The sequence below is a fragment of the Pogona vitticeps genome, chromosome 6 (genome assembly GCF_051106095.1).
Source record: "Pogona vitticeps strain Pit_001003342236 chromosome 6, PviZW2.1, whole genome shotgun sequence".
Lineage (NCBI taxonomy): Eukaryota > Metazoa > Chordata > Lepidosauria > Squamata > Agamidae > Pogona > Pogona vitticeps.
The window spans coordinates 64,424,973-64,441,131 of record NC_135788.1 but is presented as its reverse complement, the minus strand read 5'-3'; the positions used below and the strand labels follow the sequence as shown (position 1 = coordinate 64,441,131).

Here is a 16,159-nt window from a genome sequence, read left to right as displayed (position 1 = left end):
TTCCACCCATGCATGCACACAAGCGCACCTCGCCCACCTGTGAGTGCATCCCACCCCCCACAAGACCCCCCCAACTGGTGCACAGTTTGGAAAAGGTTTTGGACCACTGGTCCAGGACAAACTGGTTCGGACAGGATCTTTGGTGTTATAGGGAGTCCTTCCTACATATTTGTAAGCATTTGTACACATTTCGTCCCTTCAGTTGGGACCAAAAAATTTCTCTACACGTGACAATAGGCCACCCTCATGCTAAAACCAGTCAACCTGTGATCTCAGGAGACTGTAACGGAGTGCTGTGCCATTGCTGCTGCATAAAAATTTGCTGCAGAGCATGTAATAAGGGAGTCTTGATCAGAAAAAAGTAGCTTGATGTAAAATTCATCCGGTATCTCGGGATATCTGAAAATAATTGGGCTCAAGAGGTTGGTTTATAGATCTCTATAAAAAAGACAATACAGTAAAACATGGTTTACAGTTTCCACTTGGCCATCATTACATAGACGCAATCCAAGATAGGTACATGTCGAAATCTTCCCTCCATGAGCTTAGAGGGTAAAACATTAAGTCTCGCTAATGTGAAGGCTCTTTGTTGTCATTGTGCTAGTCAAATATGAAGATATTGTAAAGGCATTATTAGTAACAACACTGTATTTGCCCAACTGGCTCATGTGCTCTTGAAGTTCTATGTCCCAGGTTCTTTGTTTGAGTGCTACTTTAGCACTGACATGACCCATTGCCAAGAGAGCATAGGTGGAAAAACTCATTTGCCTTATTTCTTTTGTGAGTTGGAGTTTCCAGTCTGATTGAAAGGAGTCAAAAAGTGACATGTATGCCAAGTCTTAAGAAGAGAAAATATGCTTTAGCCAGTAATTAAACATAAGGATTTTGGTGCATGCTCTTATGGCAATTAGGCCAGCCTCCAAATGAAGGGCCATATTAGGTGTACAGGGAGGTACAGTCAGAATAGATCTCAAAAATTGGGTTTGAACTACCTCAAGAGGATGTGGGTCAGATAAGGCAAACAGTTGGCACCCACAGAGCATTTGAGCAACAACTTTAGCCTTGAAAACCTGAATGGCTGAGGAAATATGGTGACCCCTTTTGGTGTGAAAAAATCTTGTTAATGCCGCTGCACTTTTATGAGCATTCAGTGCTGCATGTTTTATGTGGGGGTCCAGGAACCTGAGGCTTGAAAGATTATGCACAAGTATTTGGAAACCTGCTCTATGGAATGACCATTAATAACCCAATTGTGCTTCACTGTTTTTCTACTGACCACGAGAACTTTGGTCTTCTGATAATTAATTAGTAACTGCTCTCGATTGCAGTAGGAAGAAAGCACCCTCAAGAGTCTTCTCAGTCCCACACATGTGAGAGTAGAACCACATTGTCTGCATAAAGCAGCATTGATACATGACGTGAGTGCAGCTTGGGGGGGATAAAATTCAGGCTTCATTGAGTTCTATATGGATTCAGAATTAACACCTAGGTAGATAAGGATGGTGCAGAATTATATAGTAGAAATGCATCTGTATAAATACTCAATAATTTATCCTGTCAGCGCCCAGGGACAGACCAGCTCTTGCATTTAATGGCTACTAAGCTTACATTTGAAATATCAGTCATACAGCAGAATCAAGTGGTGCAAAATTGTAGATGTTAATGCCCCTCCCACATACAGTTTCTCTAACTGTCCTTCTCCAACAGGTGTTACAGTACTTTTGATATAGGTTCTCCTCTACTCTTGCATTAGCCTATGTGCAATGGACAGATGGCAGAAGAAGTGGACAGGCATAGACCTGGTTTTTCTCTGCTGTCCTACTGTCACAACAGGAAATAAATGGGGAATGACAGGACTTCTTAATAGTTTGGTCTGAGAGAACACAAGGTGAGAGGGGGAGAGAGAGAGAGAGAGAGAGAGAAAGAGGCAATTTGGTTTCCCATCTGTGAATATGAGGTTTATGTGTCTCTTCCATTATCCTTTAGGTGCATTGCCCATTACCCTTCTTTCAACTTTTATTGTTTTGTTGCTGGTGGATGAGGCAAATGCTAAACCCCTGACACTGACTGCCACTCTTCATGTTGCAGCTCTCACTATTCAGGACAAGCCTGACCAGTTTCTTTTACTGCGTGTTCTGCATCCAGGGTAGGAGGGAAGATACTTGTTTCATTTGAAGGGCAAGAAGGCAAGGGCTTTCAGAGACAGCACCAGTGACTAGCAGAAGGTGGTGATGAGATTTATTTATTTATTTATTAGATTTTTATCCCACCCATCTAGACCAAAGGACCAATGAGAGACATATACTATATGAGAGAGGGGGGGCTGAAAAGAAGCAAAACAAGGTAATCAAATTCACAAGCATTGCTGTGGCCCTGTTGTGTCAGTTGACTCTGAAACTGGGTGTTGATATATAAATAATAATAGCTGGCTAGATTCTGGGTAGAACCTGGCTGATTGGGTGTAGCGTTCACCCTATTATGTTAAGTAGTTATGCATATTCATGTTGCAGGCTAATGTTGCTGAGAGGCGGAGCCGAGAGATATGTAATAAAAGAGGCGGAGTCAGTCAGGGTCAGTCAGTCAGAGTGAGAGTCAGTGAGAGAGTGGAGAGATAGAGTGGTATTTGGGAGATCTGAGGTGTGATTAGAGTGAAGAGTGAATAAGAACTGATATAACCAACAGAAGGTTGAGATTGATGATAAATAAAGCTGTAGAAGTTACCTATGATTAATAATCAAATATCTGTAATCAATAAACAAGTTTCATTTAAAAGACAGTGAAGTTTGGTCCTTCATCTTCATCCTTCCATAATTAATGTTGATTTAGTGATCAACTGGTGGCAACGGGTGAAAAGGGGTATTAGTTTGCCTTTGTGTGCTCTGTGTTTGGAGAGTCAGGCAGGGGCACGAGGGGCAAACGCCACACTGGGCAACAAGGAAATCTTATATTTTGTACCATTGTTGTGGCTTGGTACCCAGTGATAAGACAAAGTTAAGGAGTACTCCAGGTAACATATTTGCTCCTTCAAAGGTAATGAATGCAACTTCATTCGGAATTGACCAATCCACAGTAGCTCTGTTTAATCTAGATTGAGCTTCAATATGTTTGGTTGTTTCCTGTTCCATCACTGCCCCCAAATACTAACCAAGCACCTGCACAAACCAACTGATTACCAATGAGATGAGACAACTAGGTGCCATCAGCATAGATGGGAGAGCAGATAGTGGCAGAGTTGTGGGATGCAGTAAACCCTAAGGCCCTGAGTGTTACCTTCATCTGCTGCTGAAATGAATACTCTTAGGGTACTGTTGTAATGTCAGAACAGCCAGGTGATGTAGAAGGAGAACAGACTACAAATTCTTCCCATTCCAGTGGCTTCTCTCCCAGAAACTGGGGCAAGACTCACATGAGAAGGTACTGTATTGCAGGAAATTCCTGCATTGTGTATACCTTCTCATTTTAACAGTGCTGTCAGCAGAGGTGACAGGTGTTCTTGTAGATCCCATGCCATTAAAGGTACCAAAATAGTGTGTTTTGTGACTGAAATCCTAGGTACACAGTACTCAGTGGAGTCCAACGTGTAATCTGGACAATTTGTAGATTTTAATTTCCTGATCTTTTTGTACTGTTGATTTATTTAGCTGTTTCACATAGTCTCTAGACCAAACACAATCAAAGCAAAACATGTAAATTTGGGAAAAATTATCTTCTGTTTTTAATCCATTGTCTTTGTTTGTAAGATTAATAAAAGGCTTGGTTAACCTATCATTAATCTTTGAGAGTTGTGCTTTGTATTTCTTACCCATTCATAACAAAGAATTTTACATTATGGTTTTCATTACTGTGTCTAAGGACATTCTGTACACTTGGCTTGCCAACAGAGATTATCTTCCTTTGATGCTTGGATTTTTGTCAAATACGGGAAGTAATAAAACACATCATTTTAAGAGTAATTTTTATGGCTATTTAATTTTAGTTCTTTTTCTTTTTTTATAGGCCAAAAATCAATAAATCGATCATTTTGAAAGATTAAGAGACTTTCTTACTTAGCCTAGTTACAGTCTGATTCATGGCATGAAAACTCTCCATAAAATATATGCAAAATTCTATCTGTTTAAAATAGATATTTTTGCTGATTTTGAATAAAAGTAACAGCTTTAAGACTTGATTTTGAAGCAACACAAGAAATGTGAGAAAAACTAATGCACTGAATATGTTTATTGATTCTATGCTGAAATTTAAAATTTGTATATTCCAGGTTAGTCATCTGTAATCACATAAGAATATATAGTCATAACCCTAATTTTAAAAGAGCATGTTAGAACATTTCTGGAATACATTTTATTTCTGCTGAGCTTGGTACTGGTTTTTCAAACTTGAATGTTAAGAAGTGTTGGACAAATACAAAGTTCAGACTTAGCAATATTTTATCTGTTTTTCAGGGTTTTCCTGTTACTTTCCAACCAATGTTCCCAAAGCAGCTTTCAAAGAACCTGTAAAACATATTAAAAACAATAAAATTCTATAAATCATACCTAATTGTGGAAGGCAGTAAAATTCCAGCAGAGATTTCCAAAGCCAAACTTCAGCACTAGTAAAAACTATTATCAACCTTTATTTAACATGACAAGGCCCCTTTTGGGCAGGAAGGTCTTTACCATCCAAAAGCCTGGAGTGTACTGGTCCAAGGAGTCTCTGTAGGGAAGTGTTTTTATGGTACCTACTGCTGACCTACTGAACCTCTGTTATCAAGGGAACTCTGAAGCAGGGCCTCCCCAGAAGATCTTAAGATAGGCAGAGCAACAGTCTTAGAGCTCTCAAGTAAATATTTCCAGGTTGTTTAGCACTTACAGTTACTAGGGCTTGACATTTATTGAATAAAAGCTGGAATTCATCAGAATGCAGATAATTTATTTTGGTATGTCCATGGCCAGCTATATGGGGATTGTTATCTGCAGTGCCAGATGATGGCAAACAAATTATTTTTGAAAGCCTTTAATTTACAAAAGAGATTTGATAGGTGGTATGCAGTTGGGTGAGGTGGGGCAGTGTCTGCATTTTATATTAAAAAGGCTGGAACCTGAGTGGAAAGGAGTTAGCTATTCAGTTCTTTTTCTGGTGACTTTTAACAAGACTTTTTAGAATACACACAGTAGTCCCTGGCTTCTAAATTCTGCTGGCCTTTGGGTTGAGTGACAAGAATTTGAACACATAATATGCCTCTTTTTTTTTTTTTTGAAACATCTGAATCAGGTTAGTGTTATCAGCATGGAAACAACTAAAATAAGAGCATATTATGTGTTGACTCATCATCTGTCTGGTGGTTTATGTGAACACTCCAGGCAGAAGGGAAAATCTGCATGGCAAGCCACTCAGCATCATAGCCACTATGCTGAAGCTTCCTTATAGCAATTGTAATACATAAATGGACTCTTGTACAGGCTGGACAACTGGGGTCTTCCAGACATTTCTGGACTGCAGCTGCCATAATCTCTCCCATTGTGCACAGTTAAAATTATGAATGAATGAATGTATTTATTACAGTCAGGTGACCAGCTCATGAAACATATTTATGGCTGAAATATAAAAACTGCAGTTTAAAAATGTACAACCAATTCATAAAACATATTATGTGGCTAAAATATAGAAATTGCAGTTTAAAGATGTACAACCAGTTCATAAAACGTATTATGTATTACATTCAAGAAAATAAAAATGAATTATGTGGTTAAAATATACAAAATGTAATTTTAAATGTTTACGACTAATTCATATGTTAAAATTATGAAATTCGCAATCACAAAATGTGGCAAAAGCTAACAATTTAGACAGCTTTTAAAAGGGATTAGACAAATTTATAGTGCATGGCATCTGTATGGCCACTGTGAGAAGAGAAACTGGAACTGTAATACTTTGATCCACCAGTCTCTTCTTACAGTCATTTCTTTGGAGTAGGAGAGAATTAGAGACTTCCTGCATAGTATTTCTTTTTAAAAAAGGACAACAGCATAAGCATGCATATACAGGTAAATCCCAAATAAAGCCAAAGAGGCACTCCTACCAAACAGCAGATCCACTGTCTATTGTCAGTTCTTCAAAAACAGAACTGACAATATAAACACTGTATCTCCAGTGTTTTATGCCTTTAACTAACTCCTCAGAGCTGTCCCCCCCCCCCCCGCCACCATTCATTTTCCAGGGCAGAAACAGATGGGACAACATCTTCACAATTAGACATAATGCTGCCTTAAGAAATAAAAAGTGTGTCTGTGTGGGTGCCCATGCCTTCCAAGGGCAGGGGGATGATGAAAGGGGTATGGAGTTGGTCATCATCATGAAGTAAGATCAGTGCAGCAGAAACAGAAGTTTATTTACAAACTATATACAGCAGTCTTTTGACTTCATTGCTTCCAAAGTTTCCTCGTCCCTCTTTCCTTCAAGTCCAACTCTTTTATGCTAGGGCAGTGAAGATTCGCCACCTACATTCTCAGTGCAGCTCCACTGTGTGTTGCTCTCCATCCCCAGTCTTTTAGTAGCCTTGTTCCCTCTTGCTCTCCTTAGCACAGGGTAAGGAGAGCAAGACTGTAGTAGTCTCATGAACTGACACCCAGTACCTGTATTTTGGGATAATCAAATTCTCTAAATACCCAGCACTTTGGGAGAAATTATAGCTTAGGCCAAGGTGCAAGATGGAGCATGCTTTGCAAGCCATTGAAATAGGATACTGGAAGTCAATGTCCCTGATCCCCTTTTTTAAGATAGAGTTGGCTGCATTGGATTCCTGGGCATAAAGAAAGTCCAAAGAGAGCCCTAATAGATGCAGTTTGGCTGGAAAAGCTTTAAGCCATGAGCTGTTATGGCTATCTTTCTGTAGAAGGTTAAGATATCCCATAGAGGGATCAGCATGTATTACCTTGTTCCAATATCTAAAAGCAAAGAGCCAGGCACTGCATTCTAGTGATGTTAGACCAGTCTCTAATCGTAAGGCAGCTGCAGGGACGCATCTTGGCATTTCCAAAATGGATCTTAGAAAAATTGAAAAAACACTCTCTATACTTGTGTGAAGTCTTCGGATCCATGTTGGTATACCATGTAACAGTTGGGGCAGAATCACTGAACTAGTCTTGGGTAGTGTCTTAGTGAAAGGTGCCTGACATACCCCACAGGCCATGGGCCACCTGCTCACACTCTCATTATCCTCTAGCTTTGTTTCACAGCTTTGCAGACTGTAAATTAGGCTTTTGTTTGTTGATTGGTCATTGGGAGGAAAGCACTGGTCCCCTTGCATTGTTTGTGCAAACTTAGTATCTCTGAAGTAATTTCCTTTTCTCTAATTTTGAAGCTGCCATTTTGTATGTTTCTCTCCTCATAATAACAAACTATAAAACAATCATCTCAGGCCCACTTCCCCAACCTCTGTTGCTCAATTTGCCCGGAAACTTGGGGATTTTTCTTCTCTGTTATCTATTGGAACTTTCCTTTAGATACTGTTTTTAGGTAGCCACCCATGAGATTCTGGGAGGTACAGTCCCATAAAGTAATTTTTCCCGTTTCTCATTTGAACATTACTCATATTTCACTGCTGCTTCTGAGTCACCCATTCAGAGGATTAGTTATAGCCACTGAAGCCATTATTATTATTTTTAGAAGTGCTAATCTGCTGATTTTTTAAAAAAAATATTCATTTGCTCCTTCCAACTGCTACTTATGTAAAAGGACAATACAAATAGGAAGATGTAGTATCTCAACCTCTTGATTGAACTATTGGATAGGTCGGTGGTATAGGCATTGGGCTGCAAAGTGAGAGGTTGGGAGTTTGATTCCCCACTGTGTATCCTTGACAGGGGCTGGACTTGATAATCCCTTCCAGCTCTTCAGTATTGAGATTATTATTATTATTCAAATACATTAGGCACAGTCAATCAAAATTATAAAACATTGATAACAGATACAAGTTTCAACCAAAAACCTATGTGTTAAATAATGACACATTATGTAAGCTGTTCCTAATATTGCCATTTTTTGTAGCTCTGATGGTGTTGTTTCTGAGATTTGCAACTGCTTGTAATACTATGTGAAATGTCTTGATATTTTTCCCAAAGCCCCAAAGATTACGGGGACCACTGAAGCATGTTAGTACTAATTCCTTAGATCTTAGCTTTCATCATGTTGATTTGGAGTTCTTGTTCTTGTGCAACAAAAATAAGGCCTTCAGTTTCTTTCTTAATGGTCCCCAGTTTTAGCTGTGCCCAGGTTGAATTACGATTATGCTTTCCATCAATATTTCTCAGGCGTTGTCCATGTAGTGGTTTATTTTTCCAGCTGTTTAATTTATTTTCAAAATGTTGTTTTTTATATTGAGCCTTTGTTTCTGATGCTTTCAAAATATTCTCCCTTTTCACTGCTTTCAGTAATTTTTCTCTGTTTGTAGTGATATAATCATTTTGGTTTCTTTTTTCTTCCTCTACTACCTGCTGTATTTGTAGTAATCCATGGCCTCCAATTTTTTGTGGTAAATATAATCTGCCCACATCACTTTTTTTGATGTAGTGTTTGATGCATGTTCATTAGTTTGTGTTTTTCGATCCAATTCTTCTAATTCATTTTGAGTCCAATCTATTATTCCAGCTGGGTATCTAATAACTGGAACTGCCCATGTGTTTATGGCTTTGATTGTATTTTCCCCATTTAATTTTGATTTTAAGGTTTTCCAGTCTTTTGATATATTCCCTTTATGTCAGTTCTTTAACTTTTGTGTGCACAATATTGTCTGCTTCTAATATTCCAAGGTATTTATAATTGTCACCACTTGAGAGTGATTTTATAATATTGCAATTTTTTAAACTCTATCCCATCTAATTTTTGCATCTTGCCATGGTGCATAGACACATTTGTCAATTCAAATTTCATTTGGATATCTTCACTAAATATTTGTAATGCGTTTAGCAGTGATTCTATCTCTTTGGAACTTTTTGCATATAGTTTTAGGTTATCCATGTATAAGATGATTGATTTTTCCAGCTTGTTCTGAAATATGGTACCCCAATCCAGTTTTATTTAAAATTTAAGTTCCAGTACCTTTGCAGCAGTCTGTTCTGGTCTCTCAAGTGGGTGCTGCTGAGCCCTGTAGCTCATTTGTCACCAGATGTCCAGGGGCTATAGAATCTGACGCGGTCCTTGTTGACCTGGGCGATGATTAATCTGGTATGGATTTTTATTTATTTCCTTGGTGGACACAGTTGGTCTGGTTTCTCATCTCAGAACTGTCTGGCTTGGGAGACCCTTCAGCATAGCTCTCAACCTCCCTGAAGCATGCAAGCACCTCTGCCTCAACAAGGTCTGTGCCCATGAAGCGGATGATGATGATGATGATGATGATGATGATGATGATGATGATGATGATGATGATGATGATGAAGAAAGTAGCTTTCTTGTTCATAAGCAATATTCCTTCTTCATGGTCTCTGTGAATGCACACTAATGGGTTTAATCTGCGCCTGCACAGAGGTTTCTGGAATATTCTAGAGCTGAAACAAGTGTTTGCTAGGACCGCCCCCCTAGTACATGTGGTCTGCCCATCCTATCAGTTGCCTCAGTTCCTTTTTGCCGCCACTGAGGTCTCATCTCTCTGAGCTCCATTCACACAAATTGGTTCTTTCTGAAAGAAAACAAGATCACTGTTCGTATTTCATATAGATTGTTTGTACATCAAATAGATTCTTTATTTTTCTTCATCATCGCCCTTTCTCCCCCGCCTCCCATTCTCCCTTCCTTCCCACCTTTTATGGCCCCGGCAGGGCCCTTCAAGAGGTGCACTTTGTACACAAATTACCCATATCTGATGGACACGATTCTTGCCTGTTCTGCTTGGGAGAATCACATCAATCAACCTCTTGCCCTTACTGCAAAAATTTTACTAAACAGGCCTTCAAACTCCATTAACAACAATTAAAATCTTTCTTGTGGGAGCAGTCCCTCCAGCCAGCTCCTAAAATGGACAATTCTTGAGTTTCACAATTGCCACCAGCTTCTTCAGCCACCAGTTCTCCATTGCAGTCTCCCAGAAATAAGTCAAAACCACCTAAATTCAAGTCATCCGGATTGACATCCCAAACTACCTAAATCAACCCCTAAAAATGTGTCGAAATCTACCAGTAACAAACCAAAGAAATCGAAGAAGACTTCTGTGGACATCCAACCTTTGGTATGGCATCCTTCCATACAAAGTCAACTATCGATCTCGATACTGACAGGGAATCCATTCCGCCTCCGTCAGGCCAACCGCCCTCCCCTTTGCTCGCCCGGTCTCCATCTTGGGCAAATACTTTACCTGAGGTCACTGTACTATCCTATTTGGCCTGTTCGAGTCCCAAATCTTCGGCTGGCTCTGTGTCTGGGTGTGAGTCTGGATTGATGCCTGTTCCCGATCCAGTTCCTGTGAAGAAAAGGAAAGCTAAACTCCACCATACTGAAGACACTGGCCGTTCCGATACTGTTACCTCTCAGCCTCCGAGTCACTCAGGACTGCCGGTATTGCCAGGCTCATGGGCTCGACATCATTGGCCCAAACGTGTTACAGTTTACGAGCCTCCCATCTACTACAAACTACCACCTAAGCAGTACCGTCATCGTCCGCATCGGTATTGGCACCATGGTATCAAACAGCTCGTTGATCTGAATTGTATGCGGTATTGGTTGCATACTACTATCCTTCAGACTTGTCTGCATCCTCATCTCCTTGATACCGTCCTCCCTATTACTATGGCCAGTCCTCCGACAATGAGAGCATTTCCGTCTCGGTACCGAAGTCCCGTAAGAAGAATCATAAGCAGCACACACAGGCTGCCTTGGTCCCGTCGACCTTGATACCGAAGAGATATAAATAATATCTCCAGCCTCCTGTACCTGCTCCTTCTCAGGACTGTGATAAGCTTGGTTATGAAAGTTCATAAAATGATTTATTGATGGGATTTGTAATCACAAAGTTAGCCAAAATGAATTCATCTTGTTTCTGTGTGTGAGTTGAGAGTGGAAATTTCCAAAGTTGATTTCTAGTTGTGCCTCTGTACTGTCCAGCATGGCCTTATCTCGTAAATAAGCAACCTGGCTAGTACAGGGTGAGGAAGACTAAACAATTTTTCCTTAAGTCTCATGGGAACAAGAAAGGAGGAGATTCCACCACGAGGGAGACGGAAGATGGATGCTAACATACAGGACTCGGCATGGACTATCTAATTCAAAGGATAGTAAGCCTGAGTTCTTCCTATTGAGAAAGTTTACTTTGGATTTTCCAGAAGCCTGGTGGAATGTTGTTTTGATGATGGACACTAGGACTTATAGTTTGTGTTAAGATGTAATTTTTCCTGCAGCTGGAGGGGAGGTCCGCCCCCCCTTTCTTTTTGTTAGCTAGATGTTTTATTATTTTCGTTTGTTTCAGAGGAATTCTATCTCCTGTCAATGGGGATGGGATTGGAAATTGTAAATATGCTTTGCTATGCTTTGCTTAACTTGTTTTCTCTCAGAATTATAGTTTTCTAATAAAAGTAAATATGTTTCAGATCTGGAAGTTAGCTTCTTGAATAGACACAAGCTGTTATAAATAATTGGCTTATCTAAATTGATGCATTTTACAAGGCCACGTATACTTAACGCTACCAATTTGGGTCCAACTGATTCATGAGTGCTAGAAGGATGGAATTCCCTAGTACTCACGTGTGTGGCTTGGTTCTCAATGAAACCGGTCAGACTTGGTGCCAGAGTAAATTTTAGCTACCCTAAGGCAAAATTTACAGACCCAGTTTGCCTGGTAAAGGAGTGATTTACTTTGGAACAATTCTATGAAGATTTACAACACCTTCTAGAACTGACACCAAAGAAAGATGTTCTTCTCATTCTAGGGGACTGGAATGCTAAAGTAGGGAGCCAAGAGATAAAAGGAACAACAGGGAAGTTTGGCCTTGGAGTTCAGAACGAAGCAGGACAAAGGCTAATAGAGTTTTGTCAAGAGAATAAGCTGGTCATCACAAACACTCTTTTCCAACAACACAAGAGGCGACTCTATACATGGAAATCACCAGATGGGCAATATCGAAATCAGATTGATTATATTCTCTGCAGCCAAAGATGGAGAAGCTCTATACAGTCAGCAAAAACAAGACCTGGAGCTGACTGCGGTTCTGATCATCAGCTTCTCATAGCAAAATTCAAGCTTAGACTGAAGAGATTAGGAAAAACCACTGGGCCACTCAGGTATAATCTAAACCAAATCCCTTATGAATACACAGTGGAAGTAAAGAACAGATTTAAGGAACTAGATTTGGTGGACAGAGTGCCTGAAGAACTTTGGATAGAGGCTCGTAACATTGTCCAGGAGGCAGCAACGAAAACCATCCCAAAGAAAAGGAAATGCAAGAAAGCAAAGTGGCTGTCCAACGAGGCCTTAGAAATAGCAGAGAGGAGAAGGGAAGCAAAATGCAAGGGAGATAGGGAAAGTTACAGAAACTTGAATTCAGACTTCCAAAGAATAGCAAGGAGAGACAAGAGGGCCTTCTTAAATGAACAATGCAAAGAAATAGAGGAAGATAACAGAAAAGGAAAGACCAGAGATCTGTTCAGGAAAATTGGACATATTAGAGGAACATTTTGCGCAAAGATGAACATGATAAAAGACAAAAATTGGAGGGACCTAACAGAAGCAGAAGACATCAAGAAGAGGTGGCAAGAATACACAGAGGAATTATATCAGAAAGATTTGGATATCCCGGACAACCCAGACAATGTAGTTGCTGACCTTGAGCCAGACATCCTGGAGAGCGAAGTCAAGTGGGCCTTAGAAAGCCTGGCTAACAACAAGGCCAGTGGAGGTGATGGCATTCCAGTTGAACTATTTAAAAGCTTGAAAGATGATGCTGTTAAGGTGCTACATTCAATATGCCAGCAAGTTTGGAAAACTCAACAGTGGCCAGAGGACTGGAAAAGATCAGTCTACATCCCAATCCCAAAGAAAGGCAGTGCCAAAGAATGCTCCAACTACCGTACAATTGCACTCATTTCGCACGCTAGCAAGGTTATGCTCAAAATCCTACAAGGTAGGCTTCAGCAGTATGTGGACCGAGAACTCCCAGAAGTACAAGCTGGATTCCGAAGAGGCAGAGGAACTCGAGACCAAATTGCTAACTTGCGCTGGATTATGGAGAAAGCCAGAGAGTTCCAGAAAAATATCTACTTCTGCTTCATTGACTATGCGAAAGCCTTTGACTGTGTGGACCACAGCAAACTATGGCAAGTTCTTAAAGAAATGGGAGTGCCTGACCACTTTATCTGTCTCCTGAGAAACCTATATGTGGGACAGGAAGCAACAGTTAGAACTGGTCATGGAACAACTGAGTGGTTCAAAATTGGGAAAGGAGTACGGCAAGGCTGTATATTGTCCCCCAGCTTATCTAACTTATATGCAGAATACATCATGCGGAAGGCTGGACTGGAAGAAACCCAAGCCGGAATTAAGATTGCCGGAAGAAATATCAACAACCTCCGATATGCAGATGATACCACTCTGATGGCAGAAAGTGAGGAGGAATTAAAGAACCTTGTAATGAGAGTGAAAGAGGAGAGTGCAAAAAACGGTCTGAAACTCAACATCAAAAAAAACTAAGATCATGGCCACTGGTCCCATCACCTCCTGGGAAATAGAAGGGGAAGATATGGAGGCAGTGTCAAATTTTATCTTCCTGGGCTCCATGATCACTGCAGATGGAGACAGCAGCCCTGAAATTAAAAGGCGCCTTCTTCTTGGGAGGAAAGCGATGACAAATCTGGACAGCATCTTGAAAAGCAGAGACATCACCTTGCCAACAAAAGTCCGAATAGTCAAAGCTATGGTTTTTCCTGTCGTGATGTATGGAAGTGAGAGCTGGACCATAAAGAAAGCAGACCGCCGAAGAATTGATGCCTTTGAATTGTGGTGCTGGAGGAGGCTCTTGAGAATCCCCTGGACTGCAAGGAGAACAAACCTATCAGTTCTAAAGGAAATCAAGCCTGAGTGCTCACTGGAAGGACAGATCCTGAAGCTGAGGCTCCAGTACTTTGGCCATCTAATGAGAAGAGAAGACTCCCTGGAAAAGACCCTGATGTTGGGAAAGTGTGATGGCAAGAGGAGAAGGGGACGACCGAGGATGAGATGGCTGGACAGTGTCTGCGAAGCAACCAACATGAACCTGACACAACTCCGGGAGGCAGTAGAAGACAGGAGGGCCTGGCGTGCTCTGGTCCATGGGGTCACGAAGAGTCGGACACGACTAAACGACTAAACACACACACTTTGGAACCTCTCTGCCCGTGGCTGAGCAATTTCTTAGGAAATTGACTTTGCTGACAGGGACTGATCATCATCCGTACAAGTTATTACAACTTATGCGGGACCACCGACCAGTACCGTAGACTCTAGAAAACCTCAAAAGAGGAGACCGGACATTCTCACACAACCAGTATGGGGAAAACAAGAAACCAGACTGTCCAAACACCGTGGTGCAGATGTATCCCCCAATACCTTTACATCGTGTTCTCCACAACAATCGTTGGACTTGGAGTCCTCTGCTTCATTGGCCCTACAGGAGTCACCACCTAATCTTCCCACTCCTGACTCTGATGTAGCTGATGCTAATTCCCCTTCCCCATCTGAAGATTTCTCATTCTACTCCCAGGTGGTCCTTCGCATCGCTAAGGCCATGGATCTGGATGTCCAACAGCCTACTTAATCTGAATCTGACAGAGTGTACGAGGATATCAATGAAGATCAAACACTCCCCCCCCGGCATGGGGATCATTCCATCACTACTCAAATTTATCAACCAATCTTAGACCAAGCCATCTTCGGTACCTCAAATCTCATGGTGTCAAAAATCTCAATAAAACCCATGGTACCAACACAGATTTCCTCTCCAAATATCCCCCACCTAATTCCGTGATTGTAGATGCAACACAGACCCATTCTAGTACCTGTTCCAACGTCACTCCAAATAACGAGGGAAGAAAATTAGATATCACAGTTTGTTGTCCTCTGAAGATGCCGGCCACAGAGACTGGCGAAATGTTAGGAAAAACCACCTTCAGAACACGGCCAAGAAGCCCGAAAAACCCACAACAACCAAAATTAGATATCATCGGTCGTAGAGTTTACTCTCTCGCATCCTTTACCCTCCGGACTGCTAACTACCTAGCCACAATGGGAGCCTACCACAGGTTCCTTTGGAACAAGGCTCTTCCATCTCTACAGTCTGCCTCTGGAGAGTACAAACCTAGGGGTCTTGCGTATTTCTCAGGTCTTTTCCATGTAATGGTTTATTTTTCCAACTCTTTTTATTTTCAAATTTCTGTTTCTTACATTGAGCCTTTGTTTATGTTGTTTTCAATAGTTTTCTTCAATTACATTTAAGTAATTTTTCTCTACTTGTACTGATTTATTATTTAGGCTTCTGTTTTCATTCTCTATTACCTACTCTATTTGCAGTAGTGCTCTGCCTCCAATCTTTTCATGGTAAGTACAATGTGTTCACGTTACTTTTTAGATGTAGTGCATGGTGCTTGTTTATTAGTTTCAGGGTTTTTTGTTCCAATACTTCTCATTCATTTTGAGTCCAATCTGTTATTCCAGCTGGGCATCTAATTACTGGAACTGCCCATGTACTTATTGCTTTGAATATATTTCCACCATTTAATTTTGTTTTTAAGACTTTCTGCACTCTTTTGTTGTATTCCTTTCTGTCATTATTTTAACTTTTGTGTGTAGGATGTTATCTGCTTGTAGTATTCCAAGGTATTTGTAATCTTCATCACTTGATGGTGATTTTATAATATTACCATTTAAAACTCTATTCCATCTAGTTTTTCGATCTTGCCATGGTATATAGTCATAAACATATAGGCAGTTCCAGTGTATTGATACTTTGGTTCTTTGAAAGTAGTGATGGGTGTTTCTATGTTTTACTTCCTTACCTGAACACTAGATGTTTACTGTCCTTTAATAGGATATTTCTGTTTAAGTGTTATTACTTGAGTAATGGAGGATCTTAAACCAATGTTCGATAGATTTGTTGAAACAATTTTAAAACGCCACCTATGGAGAACACCATTCAATCCTACAATATATTTTGTAATTTAA

General features: G+C 40.5%; 1 protein-coding gene and 1 long non-coding RNA gene across 10 annotated transcripts in view; one reads left to right on the top strand and one right to left on the bottom strand.

The window, feature by feature from the left end:
* SUGCT (succinyl-CoA:glutarate-CoA transferase) overlaps positions 1-16,159 on the top strand; it is a 506,744-nt gene that overhangs the window by 120,024 nt on the left and 370,561 nt on the right. The gene's annotated exons all lie outside the window — the stretch shown is intronic.
* LOC140708333 (uncharacterized) overlaps positions 4,201-16,159 on the bottom strand; it is a 69,201-nt gene continuing 57,242 nt past the window's right edge. For all 3 annotated transcript variants that reach the window (XR_013537370.1, XR_013537369.1, XR_013537368.1), the window contains exons 4-5: positions 10,331-10,435; positions 4,201-9,658 (exon numbers count right to left, since the gene is read on the bottom strand). This is a non-coding gene — a long non-coding RNA (uncharacterized LOC140708333). The remainder of the gene's footprint in view (positions 9,659-10,330; positions 10,436-16,159) is intronic.